At 38.9% G+C, this 13,981-nt stretch overlaps 1 protein-coding gene and 1 pseudogene across 1 annotated transcript in view; one reads left to right on the top strand and one right to left on the bottom strand.

Annotated features, from left to right (window-relative positions):
- The window catches only part of TMPRSS12 (transmembrane (C-terminal) protease, serine 12), a 90,811-nt gene that overhangs the window by 11,936 nt on the left and 64,894 nt on the right, over positions 1–13,981 (top strand). The gene's annotated exons all lie outside the window — the stretch shown is intronic.
- On the bottom strand, positions 7,955–8,321 carry LOC102873748 (annotated as a pseudogene).

Here is a 13,981-nt window from a genome sequence, read left to right as displayed (position 1 = left end):
TTCAGTGAAGTGTCTGTTCATATCCTGTGCCCATTTTTCTATTGGATTATTTACCTTTATCTTGTTGTGGTGCCCAAGTATTTTATAAATTCTGGATATAAGTCCCATATCTGATATGTTATTACCAAATACTTTTTCCCAGTCCGTGGCTTCCCTTTTTACCCTGTTGGAGAAGTTTTGGGATGTGCATAGGGATTTGATTCTTAGAAGGTCCCATTCATCTATTTTATCCTCTCCTGGTTGTAGGTTGGTCAAATTCTTTGCATAGTCAATGAAACACAAATAAACATACCTCTGGTACTCGCTGCTTTCACCCAAGATCTATCAGGCATTGGCTATGATTTCCCTAGGAGCACATCCTCTTCTAAACCCAGCTTGTACTTCTGGCAGTTCTCTGTAGATGTACTCTTCCGGTTATTTTTAGTCTTCAGCAATCTTCAGGATCTTGCTTGTGTGTGATATTAGTTATATTGTGCAATAATTTTCAAACTCTGTTGGATAATCTTTTTTGGAATGGGAATAAATATGGATCTCTTTCAAGCAGTTGGCCGAGTAGGTAGACTCTAGATTTCTTGGCACAGCCTGGTAAGCATGTTCAGGGGTGCATCTATTTGTTGAAATATGTCAATTGATATTCCATCAATACCTGGAGCTTTGTTTTTTGCCAGTTCTTTCAAAACAGTTTGAACTTCCTCCTTCGTCACCATCACCTCTTGATTAATATGTTGTTTCATGAAATTCTTTTGTGTCAACCAATTCTTTGTGGTTCAGTAACTCTTTGTACTCCTTCCACCTTCTTTTAATGCTTCTTCGATCATTCAGTATTCTGTCCAGATCATCCTTAAGTATTGCGACTCAAAGCTTGAATTTGTTCTTCAGTTCTGTCAGCTTACAAAATGCTGAGCAAGTCTGTCCCTTTTGATTTTCTGACTTGAGCTCTTGCATATTTCATTATAATACTTTGTTTTGTCTTCTTGAGCTTCCTAGGCTTCCCTTTGTTCAATTCCTTAACTTCTTGGATTTTTTTTTCTCCTTTTGCTTTGGCTTTTTGGCAATGTAGTACAATATTTAGAGTCTCTTCTCACATCCATCTTGGTCTTATCTTTCCTGTCTTTGTAACAACCTTTTGTGCTCTTCATAGATGTTATTCTTGATATCTTCCTACAGATCATCTGGCCTTCATTAATTAGTGTTCAAGCCTCTAACCTGTTCTTGAGATGGTTTTAAAATTCAGGTGGGATATTCAAGGTCTAATTTTTGTTCCTGTGGACTTGATTTCATTTTCCTTAGCTTTAGTTTGAACCTTTATATGTGTAGCTGATGGTCTGTTCCACAATCAGCACCTGACCTAGTTTTCACAGCTGTTACTGCGCTTCGCCAACAATTCTTTCCACAGATATAGTCAATCTGATTCCTTTGTAGTCTGTCAATGAGGTCCATATTTATAGTCACTGTTTGTGTTTCTTATAAAAAGTATTATCAATGAATGAATCAATGATTATACAAAATTCTGTCTATCGCCAGCCTCATTTCTGTCACCAAGGCCATGCTTTCTTACTATTAATCCTTCTTCCCTGTTCCCAATTTGGCATTTCAGTCACCTATTATTGTTACTGCTTCTTGGTTACATAGTCCATTAATTTCTGACTGCAAATGTTGATAGAAATTATTCATTTCCTCTTCTTTGGCTCTGGTTATTGGTGCTTCTATTTGAATAATAGTGGTATTAACAAGTCTTCCTCTTTGCTGTATTTAAGTAACTTGGAGTTGGATGCTGAGCACTGTGCCATAGTTGTGTCAAACACCATAATGGTACTCATCATAGACAGTGTTTGTTGTAGCTCTCAGATTGATTCAGGTTTGGAAGTGGCATCCACTTCCTAAACCACATGCCTCTGGAAACTCTATGAACATAGAGAAATGATGATAGTAATAAAATAAGGTTCAGGTCTTTTATTCATAGGGTTGCTATGAGTTGTACTCAACTTGACAGCACTTAACAACAACAACCTTGTATGAGTATGGTTATTATCCTGTTACTCGGAACATCATATATGAAGATGGATCTGTAAATGTAAATGTTTTGCTTGGTTGGTGTTTTGGGTTTTTTGGTTTGTTTGTTTTATCTCTGGTGGGCATGCACCAGATATAATCTTTTTAATTATGAATGTAACTTCATTTTCCCTGTTAATTTCCAGTATAGTAGACTATCTGATTGATTAAAAAAATGTCTCATGCTGATCTATCTCGTTTTACCAATGCCTGGTGTGAACATTTTTATGTGTTACATTTTTTTTCTTTAACAATGTCCAACTTTCCTACATTCATACTTCTCATATTCCACTTTCTAATCACTAGTGTCTGTTTGCAATTGTTCCTCCTCCTTTGTGATTCCCAATATGAGGGTTTAGACTCTGATGTCATATCTGCTAGTCTAACCTAAAAAGTGCTCTATTGTATGTAAGGTTTTCAAAGCCTGAGCCATCATACCAGGGTTGGCTGAGGGCAGAGATGAGGAAAGTGCTGGCAGTGCAAGAAGAGGGAAAGGAGCAGGATGCTGGTAGGGTTGAGGGTGGGTGGTGGTGACACAGGAACAGGACACATACGCCAAAAGGGGGTGAAACCAACGCCAAATCTATTAGCTGAGTAATGGAGAAGGATCTTTCATCTGCTCTTTTGGGAAAAATGCTTTTGTGTCAGATACTTTTCTTATGTTGAGCATCCAAATTAAGACAGACTAGGGTGAAGCATTAAATGATCCAAGAAGCATTAAAAGAAGATGGAAAGAGTATACAGAGTCATTGTACCAAAAGGAATTAGCAGACACAGAAGAATTTCTTGAAATGTATAAACATGAGCCTGTGGTGATGAAAGAAGAAGTTCAAGCTGTTCCAAAAGAATTGGTAAAAAAACAAGGCCCAGGAACTGATGGCATACAAACTGACATATTTCAACAGATAGATGTTGCCCTGGATGTGCTCACCAAGTTGTGCCAAGAGATCTGGAGGACAATCACCTGGCCAACTGACTGGAAGAGATCTATATTTGTTCCCATGTCAAAGAAAGGTGATCCGACAGAGTGTGGAAAATTATCGAACAGTATCATTGATATCACATGCAAGCAAGATTCTGCTGAAGATTATCCAAAAATGTCTGGAAGAGCACATCAACAGAGAACTGCCAGAAGTACAGACTGGATTTAGAAGATGTTGTGGTACTAGGGATATTATGGCTAAAGTCAGATGAATCTTGGCTGAAAGTAGAGAGTACCAGAGGAATGTCTATCTGTGTTTCATTGCCTATGCAAAGGCATTTGACTGTGTGGATCACAACAAACTGTGGCTGACTCTGAAAAGAATGGGAATCCCAGAACACTTGATTGTGTTTATGCAAAACCTATATTTGGACCAGGAGGTAGTCATCAGAACAGAGCAAGAAAACACTGCATGGTTCAAAGTTGGGAAGGTTGTGAGTCAAGGATGTGTCCTATCTCCATATCTTTTCAATATATATGCAGAACAGATTATCTGTGAGTCTGAGCTCTATGAGGAGAAGTGTGGCATCAGGATTGGAGACTCGTCAACAATCTGTGTTATGCAGATGACACAACCCTGCCTGCTGAAACTGACCTGAAGCACTTGCTGCAGAAGATCAAGGACTGCAGCCTTCAATATGGATTGAAGCTAAACATCAAGAAAACAAAGATTTTCACCACTGGGCCTATTGGCAGCATCATGATAGATGATGAAGAGATTGAGATTGTTCACAGCTTCAGTTTTCTTGGCTCCACAGTCAACACACTTGGTACCAGAAGCCAGGAAATTAAAAGATGAACTGCATTGGGAAAGTCTGCTTTCAGAGACCTCTCCAAAGTACTGAAGAGCAACAATGTCAGTCTGGAGACTAAGGTGTGCCTGATACAGGACGTGGTTTTTGCAGTTACTTGCTATGCATCAGAGAGTTGGACAATGACTAGATAATAGAAGAAGAATTGATGCTGTGGTGCTGGAAAAGCATATTGAATATACCATGGACTTCTAGGAGAACAAACAAGTTCATCCTGGAGAGGGTGAAGCCAGGCTGCTCCTTGGAGGCAAAGATTCTGAAGCTTTGTCTGACATACTTTGGACATGTTGCAAGGTGGGATCAGTCCTTGGAGAGGGTCGTTATGCTTGGGAGGGTGGAGGAACAGTGTAGGAGAGGAAGACCCTAGATGAGATGGTTTGATTCAGTGACTGGGTTAATGGGAATAGGCGTTTTGGAGACAATAAGATTGGCAAGGGAGAGAGCAGAATTTAGGGCTGTTGTATATAGGGTCACTATGAGTCTCAGGTGACTCGATGGCACATAACAACAACAGATAGAAGGATTGGCTATCTACTTCCAAAATAACAGGTCTTTGAAAACACTATATACTTCAAATTATTATTATCTGTCAAAAATTGATATACAGGAGAGTGGTGAAAACAGTGAAGTGTTTAGCTACTAGCCAAAAAATTGATGCTTTGGATCCATCCAGAGACATTTCAGACAAAGCATTCTCTGTTTCCCAAAGGTCACAGCCATTGAGTGGTATCTCATTGTGAGGACTCTTCTCTCCCCATTAGGGTCTTCATTTGCACCTCCTTGATGACTGATGATGTTAAACATCACTTCATGTGTTTGTTTGCCATCTGCTTTATCTCCTTTAGTGAGTTACTTATTCAATTATTTTGCCCAATATTTAATTGGGTTTTTATTTTCTAATTGTTGAGTTTTGTGAGTTGATTTTTTTCATTTCCTTGATTGTTGTTGCTGTTATGTGACATCTAGTCACTTGCAGCTCATAGCAACTCTATGTACAATAGCTCTGAACCTTGTCCTATGCTGAGCCAGTCTCACTGTGTCCAACAAGCCAACCCTCATTACCTCAGTTACTGTGTCAATCCATCTCATCTGGGATCTTCCTCTCCTGTGCTGTCCCTCCACCCTTCCAAGTATGATGCCCCTCTCCAGGGACTGGTACTTCCTAGACACATGCCCAAATTATGTGAGACAGACCTTCAAAATCCTTGCCTCCGAGGAGCAGCCTGGTTTTACTCTCTCTATGATAAACCTGTTTGTTCTCTTGGAGGTCCATAGTATGTTCAAAAATATTTTCCAGCACCACAGCTCAAAGGCATCAATTATTCTTCTATCAACTCTATTCATTGTCTGGCTCTCTGATGCATAACAAGTAAGTGGAAAGACCATGGCCTGAATCAGGCATACCTTGAAATAAGTTCTAAGAATCAGGCAGTAAAATTATGTTCTCAGTCTGTGGCTTGTTTTTTATTCTTTTGAAGAGCTTTTGTTATTACTGAGTGTTATTAGGTCTTCACACTGGACATAAAGCCAAGAACTCAAGGAAGGGAACAGAGAAAGAAAGGAAGCTAAAGAAGCTTTATTAAGGGTCTCCTGGGTGCGATTCCTTGTTCTGCAGAGAGAGAAACAGGCAGAGGGACAGACCAGGGAAATACCACACCCTGAAGTGGATTACGGCAGGTTTTATAGAAAGGGTCTTTAGAGAGCGAAGGGAAGGACATTTCATTGTGGTTTAGCCAGCTGAGTGGTCTTCTAGAGAGGGACGGGAGGGGTCCTCCATGGTAGGTGAGGCTGTTCACTCCCTTTGTTGACATGTTGATATTCCTTGAATCCTTTGTTCTCCCTTTGACTTTGGTCCTGGCCTGACAAGTGTGAAGTTAATTTCAATTCAGAGCAGCCTCATATGAAAGACTAGAACCAAGAAAACTATTTTGGATGATTTTTATACAAATATATTTTCAGATCTTTCTGCTCTGGAGGAGCTGGTGAGTTTGAACTTCTAACCTTTTAGTTATCAGCCAAGAGTGAAACTCCTTTTTTAAAGACCAGAGGTTCTTAATACTGAAGTCCAATTTCTTTCTTTTTTTTTATGGTGAGAAAAATTTATATTTAGAATTAGCCCACTGGACTCAGTTTAGATGATCCCAGTTATGTTGGCAGCATCCAAAGCATAATGCCCGATTATAATAATCAGGAGTAAGTCGAACATAGGCCTTCTTCTCTCCATCAGGCCTAATTAAAGTATTGACCTTAGTCACATCAATGTCATAGAGCTTCTTTACAGCTTGTTTAATTTTGGTGCTTGTTGGCCTTGACATCCACAATGAACACAAGTGTGTTATTATCTTCTATCTTCTTCATAGCTGACTCAGTGGTCAGGGGAAATTTGATGATGGCATAGTGGTCAAGCTTGTTTCTCCTAGGGGCGCTCTTCCGGGGGTATTTGGGCTGCCTTCGGAGTCTCTGCATCTTAGGCCGCCGGAAGGTGGGTGACGTGCTGATCTTCTTTTTTTTTTGGCTGTGGACGCCCTTCAGGACTGCCTTCTTGGCCTTTAATGCCTTTGCTTTGGCATCAATTTTGGGAGGGGCAGGGGCTTCCTTCTTAGCTTTCAGCACCATATTCGTAGAAAAGGCTGAAGTCCAATTTCTTAACTCTTTTCTTTCATGAATTGTGATTTTGGTATTCTTTCTAGAAATTCTTTGTGTAAATTCTGAAGAATTTTGTCTATATCTTATTCTAGGAGTTATTTCTTTTTACACTAAGATCCTTGACTAATTTTGAATATTTTTGTTAATATTGTGATATGTGAATTGAGGAGGTTTTCCTTTTTTTCTTTTTTAGCACATTTATAACAATTTTTTCAGCACTATGGACCAAGAGGCAGTCGTCAGAACAAAGCAAGGAGACACTGTATGGTTAAAAATTGGGAAGAAGGTTCACCAGGATGTATTCTGTCTCCATACCTTTTCAATATGTATGCAGAACAGATCATCTGAGACGCTGGGCTGTACAAGGATTGGTGGGAGATTCATCAACAACCTGCGTTATGCAGATGACACAATCCTTCTTGCTGAAACTGAGGAGGACCTGAAGCGCTTGCTGCAGAAGGTCAAGGACCTCAGCCTTTAATAGGATTGAAGCTCAACATCAAGAAAATAGAGATTCTTACCACTGGGCCAAATGGCAGCATCAATATGGATGGTGAAGAGATTGAGATAGTTAACAGATTTAGTTTACTTGGCTCCATAGTCAACACTCTTGGTAACAGCAGCCAGGAAATCAGGAGATGAATTGTATTGGGAAAGTCAGCTATGAGGGATCTCTCAAGAGTACTGAAGAGCAACAATGTCAGGCTGGAGACTAAGGTGCACCTGATCCACTCTATAGTCTTTGCAATCACGTGCTATACACTGGAGAATTGGACAGTGAATAGGGCTGATAGAAAGAGAATTGATACCTTTGAACTGTGGTGCTGGAGAAGTGTTCAATATACCATGGGCTGCTAGGAGAACAAATTGGTTCATCCTAGAGAGGGTGAGACCAGGCTGCTTCTTGGAGGCAAGGATTCTGAAGCTTCGTCTGACATACTTTGGGTTTGTTGCAAGGAGTGATCAGTCCTTGGAGAGGGACATCATGTTTGGAAGGGTAGAGGGACAGCGCAAGAGAGGAAGACCCTCGATGATTGGGGTAATGCTAGTAGGTGTGTTGGAGACAGTGAGATTGGCACAGGATAGAGCAGGGTTTAAGGCCCTTGTATATAGGGTCACTATGAGTCACAAGTGACTCAATGGCACATAACAACATTTCTGTTTTTTTGCCATTTTATTTGTATTTATTGAAAAAAAATGGAAGATGACATGCAAGGCAACGGTTACTTTCTCCATGTAGCTAATCTGATCTACTAGAGATTATATGAGCCTACTCCTCCTAACATAAGAAAAGTCAGCACATCAGTTGTCAAGAATTTTATGAAATTATATGGATTATATAAAATTAGGTTATGTAAAACAAACAAAAAATATTATAAATCATATAAATGTCCCAAACATCAGAAGCTTCCTTTATAAATATGAGGTCTTTAGCATTATAATCATTAAAAGTTCACAAAAATCAATCATACTGCGTAACTCCCAAAGGAAGAAACTAAGGAAACTCATGGGTAATTTTTATAGCTTCATTGTAGAGCCCAAGATCAAACAGATGGGTTTCTTCTTTATACTGGATATAAGATGTGCACATGATGGTTGCCTTGGGTGTAACTCTTCCAACTACTTCAATGATCCCAGTGAGTTGTTCATCAAGAGGATCCATCAATTCAACAGTTCCAGTTTTTCCTTCTCCATCTGAAAGGACAAATATTTTCCCAGTGGGATGAATTCTTTTCTAGCCTTCCAACGAAACAGACAGGTTGGTCGATGAACTGAGCCAGCATGCTGGCATTGATGCGAGCTCTGGGCAAGTCCATTGCGTCCATCATGACACATATGCCACACCGGCCACAGGCAGGAAAAAACAGCGACTCATTTCTTAAAAATTTTGTCTCACTAAATTGTCTTTTATCTTTGTGAGAAAGCCAATGACCATATTCTTTCTAAACTCTGTTTTATTCTGTGGTATTATTTGTCTGTTTTGATGATAGTACTACACTATTTTGATAACAGTAGTTTTATAATGTTATTGTGTGCGGTTGAGTCAAAACTGACTCATAGCTGACCCTCCAGTGGGTTTTCAGAGGCAGTTCATTTCACAGGAAGGGATTGCGGAGTTTCGGGTGGTTTCAAACCATGCACTTTGGGATTGCAGTGCAGGTTCTTACCAGTAGGCCACCACAGTACCCTAGTTTTAAAATGGATCTTGAGGTGAGCTCTGGTGGCTTAGTGGCAAGAAGCTGCACTGCAATCTCAGAGGTACATGGTTTGAATCCACCAGATCCTCTGTTGGAGAAGGAGGAACAATCTCCTCCTGTATCAGTCAGATCTGATTTGATGGTACACACACAAAAAATAATAATAAAATCAAATTTTTTTAAAAATGAAAAAAAAAAATCTTGAAATTGTTAGAAGAGACAGGACTCTGAGTTGCTTGCATTTCTGTCTTCTTGGATATGTAACATGTAAGGTCTTAAGCATTCCTTTTCAGTTTTTTCTTGTTTTTCACTATCATTGCAATGTCTAGAAGTAAGGTGAAGTTTGTTCCTGGATGAAGAAGAGGCTTGCTTACAGTTTGTTAGAAAAGCTGTGGGGTCCCTAAGCTCAGTCAGCAGCAAAATAAACCCAGCATCTGTCTGAGTCATATATCATGGAGTTGGGGTCAAGGGAGACTGTTGCAAATATGTTTATGCTTGTACTTTTTGCTGTGTTGTTACTAATAAAGTCCTTTGTGGTCTAGGAATCTTGTGTCCTCTTCCACTATCCACAATACAGTAATAAGCTATCTTACTTGTTACCAGCATGCAGGGAATTAGGAGACATATTGCATTGAGCAAGTCCACTATCAGGGACCTCTTCAGAGTCTTGAAGAACAATGATGTCAGTTTGAAGACAAGTTGCACCCAATTCAGGCTTTGGTCTTCTCAATCACATGCTACACATTGGAGAGCTGGACAATGAATAAGGATGACTGAAGAAGAATTGATGCCTTTGAGTTGTGCTGCTGGAGAGGAATACTGAATAGCCTATGGACTTCCAAGAGAACAAACAAAAAGATTATGTCTTGGAGAAAGTGTAGCTCCTTGGAGGCAAAGGTGCTGAAGCTTTGCTTTTCATACTTTTGACATATATCTAGACAAGGCTATTTATTGGAGAGGGACATTGTGCTTGGAAATAGGTGTGTCAGTGAAGGAGAGGAAGATCCCCAATGAGATAAACTGACATGGTGACTTTAGCAATGGGCTTGAGTTTCATAGATTGTGAGGATGGCACAGGATAGGGTGGGGTTCAGGTTGGTTGTTCATAGGATCGCAATGAGTCATATTTGATGGCACCTGTCAACAACAAGATTACAAGGGTACAACAAAGGTAAGGCATCAATTGTTCTGCAGGCTTTGTTATTTATTGTCCAACTTTCATGTGGTTGAATTGTGATATTGCTGAACAGCACTGAATATACTATGTAGTGCCAAAAGAGCATACCTGTGTTGGAAGAAATGCATTCACTACACTCCTTAGAAGGAAGGATGGTGCACCTACATACTTTGAACATATTATCCAGATTGGTGATCCCTGGAGAAACATACCACTTTTGGTAAAATAGAGGATTATTGAAAAAGAGAAGTATCCTCAACGAGATGGGTTAACACAGTAACTTTAACCATGGGCTTAAGCAGAGCAGAGATTATAAGGATAGGACAGGAACAGGCAGAATTTTGTTTTCTTATATTTGGGATCTTTTTTAAGTTATCTTTTTGTTTTGTTTTGTTTAAATTTATTATTAATTTCAGTAAAAATTTACAGAGACTTTGAATTTCCATTAATTAATTGTTGTACTTTTCTCCCCTTACAACCCTCCCCCCTAGTACACTACCCTCTTAGAAAAGTAAATAAAAAATTCTTTCATTGTTTTACAAACCCTCCTCCAGGTCCACTCCATTATGCAGCCTTCGTTCTAGACTCCTGTCATGACAAAAATACCTAATCATATATCCCTTTTAAACAGTTTTCTCCCTCATCTGTTTCAATTTATTATTCATTATTTAACCCATCTTTCTCAGTCTCCTCCCAACCCCGATGTCAGTCCTGTTTTACATCAGTGGCACCATGCATTATTTGTCCTTTTGTGACTGAGATACTTCCCTCAGCATAATGTCCTCCAGAGTCACCCATTTTGAATAATATTGCATGAGTTCCTTGTTTTTCAATGCAGCATAGTATTCCATTGTGTAAATATACCACAGCTTCTCTATCCATTTGTTTGTTGATGGGCACTTAGGTTGTTTCCAATTCCTTGCTATTGTGAACAAAGCCATGATAAACATGGGTGTGCATATATCTGCTTGGATGTCAGTTTTGGTCTCTTTGGGGTATATTCCCAGTAGTGGAATTGCTGGGTCAAATGGTATCTCTATTTGCAACTTTTTTTAAATTATTAATTTCAATGAACATCTACAGAGATTTTGGATTTCCATTCATTCATTGTTATTGTTGCACTTTTTTCCCCTCCCACCCCAGCCCCAGTTCGCTCTTCTCCTTGAAAAGCAAAAGAAAAACTCCTTCATTGGTATACAATCCTCCCGCACACCCCCACCCTGAGTATTCTCCACTCTGCAACCCTCATTCCAGACTCTTATGATAATCATAATGCCCTAAAATATATTACTTTTGAACTATTCTCTCCCTCATTTGCAACTTTTTGAAAAAATGCTATACCACCTCCCACAGTGGTAAGTTAACTTTTTAAAATATTTTTTTAACTTTAATTGTTATTTTAACCAAGTTTACAGAAAAGTTAGATTTTTTTCATTCATTCACTGTTGCACATTTTTACCCCCTCTCCCTTCCTCCTTTCCCCCCTCCCCCACTTCACTTGTTGTTTTTTTAATAATTCAATTCATTCATAGCACAATTACCTCCCCCCCAGTCCTCTTTACAATGTACCTGTTATTCTGGGCTATAGTCATACATATATTGCCTAGTCATATATTTCTTTTAAACAGTTCTTTCCTTCATCTATTTTAGTGCAATGTTCATTATCTATTCACTCTTTTCCTATAGTCTCCCAAACCCTCATGTCAGACCTGCTTTATAACAGTGGTACTATGTGCAAGAGAGGAAGACTGGGTGAAATGGATTAATAAAGTAACTGGGGCAAGGGGGGTTGGTGTGTCAGAATTAATGAGACTGGCTCAGGACAGGGCAGGCTTCAGAGCTGCTGTACATAAGGTTACTATAGGTCATAAGCAACTCAATGGCTCATAACAACAACAATGCAGTATTTGGGATCTTTAAGCTGATATCTACATGATGGTACATGACAGTAGATTTTTGAAAAAATATATGGTAAAATTATCTCTAGTGGAAAATGACTAAAGCACTCTACTGCTGAGATTGGTGTTTGAATCTGTCTGTAGCTCTGTGGCAGAAATTAAAATTGGATTCAGAAGAGGCCATGGAACAAAGAATATTATCATTGCTGATGTTGGATGAATGCTAGCTGAAAGTAAGCTGTATCAGAAAGATGTTTGCTTATGTTTATTGACTGTACAAAGGCATTAAATTGTGTGGATAATTATATATTATGAATGACATTGAAAAGATTGGGAATCCCAGAACACTTAATTGTGTTTATGGGAAATCTGTACATAGACCAAGAAGCAGTCATTGGAACAGAACAAGAAAATACTGCATGGTTTAAAATCAGGAAAGATGTGTATTATGGGTGTATCCTTTCTCCATACCCATTCATTCTGTATGCTGAGCAAAGCATTAAAGAACCTGGAGTGTATAAAGAAGACTATAACTTCAAGTTGTGAGGAAAATTCATTAACAATTACATTATCCAGATGACCCAACCTTGCATGCAAAAAAGTGAAGTAGACTTAAAGTAGTCACTGAAGAAAATCAAAGACTACAGTAGCCAATATGGATTACATCTCAACATAAAAAAAAAAAAAGTCCTCACCTCTAGACAAATAGGCAACATCATGGTACACAGAGAAGATAGATGTTTGTTGTCAATTATTTTTTTATACTTGGATCCATAATCAGTACCCATGGGATCAGGAGTCAAGAAATCAAACAATGCAATGCATTGGAAAAATATGCTATCAAATATGCTAAAGATGAAGGATGTCAAAGACTATGATGAGCCTGATCCAAGCCATGGTATTTTCAGTTGCTTTGTTTGCATATGAAAGTTGGAAAATAAATAAGGAAGGCTGTGCTCACTTTGGCAACACATGTACAAAAATTGGAATGATACAGAGAAGATTAGCATGGCCCCTGTGCAAGGATGACATGGAAATATTTGAAGCATTCCATGTTTAAAAAAAAATAAGACTAAATAATTGATACCTTTGAATTTTGGTATTGTGAAGAATATTGGGTATCTTCTGTACTACAAAAACCCCAAACAAATCTCTTCTGGAAGCAATTCAACCAGCGTGCTTCTAAGGCAAAGAAGATGAGACTTCATCTCACATGCTTTGTGCATCTTATGATGAAGGGCTAATCCCTGGAAGAGGACATCATGTTAGGAAAAGTAGAGGATAAGCAAAAGAGAGGAAGACCCTCAGCAAGATGAACTGACACAGAGACTGCAGCAACTGCCTTCAGTAAAGAAAAAAGATTGAGATGGTGCAGGATTGAATTTTGCTCTGCTGGCCACAGGACTGTGTGTGTCACAGCTGGCTGGATAGCACTTAACTGCAAACTTTTGGACTGAGAGCTTTATTTAGCAGAAAATTGTGTTGCTATTATTGTAAAGAGAAATGAACATATTTACCAATTAAACATTTTTCATGTGCACAATTTGTTGTTGTTAGGTGCTGTTGAGTTGAGTGTGACTCATAGTGAACACCAGATCTGGACCCTGTCCTATCCTGTGTCATCTTCACACTTCCTGACACTGTAGAGTCCATTGGGCAGTCACCATAAATTGCTGAGTTTTTCTACATTTGCTGAATTGCTCAACTATGTCCAGTACTTTTCTTGCCGGATCTTTAGGGTTTTCATCTCTTACTCAGATAATCTGTCTTTTCTTTCTTTTCCTCTGTTAGCTTGCTAGTGGTTTGCCAATTTTAATGACCTTTTCAAAGAACCAGCTTCTGGTCTTGTTGATAGTTTCAATTGTTTTTATGTTTTCTATTGCATATATTTCTGCCCTAATTTTTATTGTTTCCTTTCTTTTAGAGGTTGTTGGGGGGGTTTTGCTGTTCTTTTTCTACTTTTCAGAGATGTTGAGTTAAATAATCAATTATCATTTTTTCTTCCCTTTTGATGTGTTGGCTTATTGCTGTGAATTGACCTCTCTTTTTTTTTTTTTTGACAGAAGAAGAATCGATGCTTTATTTTTTTTTTTTTTATGGAAAAGTAAAAGACAAGATTCTTTCATTGTTTTACAAACACTCCCCCAGGTCCCCTCCACCATGCAGCCCTCGCTCTAGTCTCCTGTGATGACAGAAATACCCAGTTACATCTCTCT

Source organism: Elephantulus edwardii, unplaced genomic scaffold (genome assembly GCF_000299155.1).
Source record: "Elephantulus edwardii isolate Elephantulus edwardi_28Jun2011 unplaced genomic scaffold, EleEdw1.0 scaffold00278, whole genome shotgun sequence".
Taxonomy (NCBI): domain Eukaryota; kingdom Metazoa; phylum Chordata; class Mammalia; order Macroscelidea; family Macroscelididae; genus Elephantulus; species Elephantulus edwardii.
Note: the sequence above shows the minus strand (reverse complement) of the source record. Positions and strands in the feature narration are given on the sequence as shown.